Raw genomic sequence first — 1,184 nt, forward strand, 5'->3', positions numbered from 1 at the left:
TCAGCCACCATGTGGGGAGGGGTGAGGTGGGGGTGGTGGTGGGGGGAATGTGGGGGAAAAGGGACACATATGTAATGCCTTATTCAATAAAGAAAAAGAGAAATAAAATAAATAAAAAATAAATAAATAAAAAGAAGAAAATAACACTGTGAATTAAAATGAGAGAGATTTCAGAGAAGGTGCCAGATAATACCTGGAAGGTTCAGCAATGATTGCCTGAAAAAGAAGAGAGAGCCGAAACCGGTTTGGCTCAGTGGATAGAGCCTCGGCCTGCGGACTGAAAGGTCCCAAGTTCGATTCCGGTCAAGGGCATGTGCCTTGTTTGCAGGCATATCCGCAGTGGGGAGTATGCAGGAGGCAGCTGGTAGATGTTTCTCTCTCATCGATGTTTCTGACTCTCTATCTCTCTCCTTTCCTCTCTGTGAAGACTCAATAAAATATATTTAAAAAAAAAAAAAGAAGAGAGAGATCATGCTCATTTACAGTCTCGTGTAAAAGAACGGTGACTCTGCTGGTAATAAAGACAGAGATTAAAGGACGATGAGCAGGTTTAACTTTGAAAGATGATGTCTGCTTTTCCCTTTTTATGTCAAAATTGAGATTCTGGCAGGAAACCCTGTTAGAGAGATCCACAAGTGTTTGCAATTAGGAGGCAGATGCTCAGGAAGGTGGTTAAATTGGGAAACAGTTTGGTGTTGAGCCTAAACAGAGAAATGCCCCCAAATATAATTACTACAGTTTAACATGGCTTTATTAGAATTCAAGAAACTACCCACTGTGTTTTATATAAACAATAAGCTTAAAATATTTCTAATCCAGTCAACTCACACTCTTTAAGTTATGTGTGTTAATGTGTATATATTTAAAAACATCACTCTTTTAAAAATCATTTTTTTGTCTCTGCTTTGGCAGGACATTTGGGGAAAACTGAAATGTTTATGATAGCGATTCCTAAAAATTTGGACTTCTTTGAGAGGATTTGGTTTAATGCCACACATATCATCTTTCTTATTCCTATGCCAATCTACAGATAAATGAGTTACTGTTCAAAACTGTTAGAAAGCGGAAAGCAGCATTTGCCAAAGAGATACACAAAGACGAAAGATGCTAAGGTATGCATTAGTATCAAGGAAGAGGCATATGTTAACAGTAAACTTTGTCAACTGTGGGCAGGATTAGGGGAT

This window comes from Myotis davidii, unplaced genomic scaffold, assembly GCF_000327345.1.
Source record: "Myotis davidii unplaced genomic scaffold, ASM32734v1 scaffold269, whole genome shotgun sequence".
Classification (NCBI taxonomy): Eukaryota; Metazoa; Chordata; class Mammalia; order Chiroptera; family Vespertilionidae; genus Myotis; species Myotis davidii.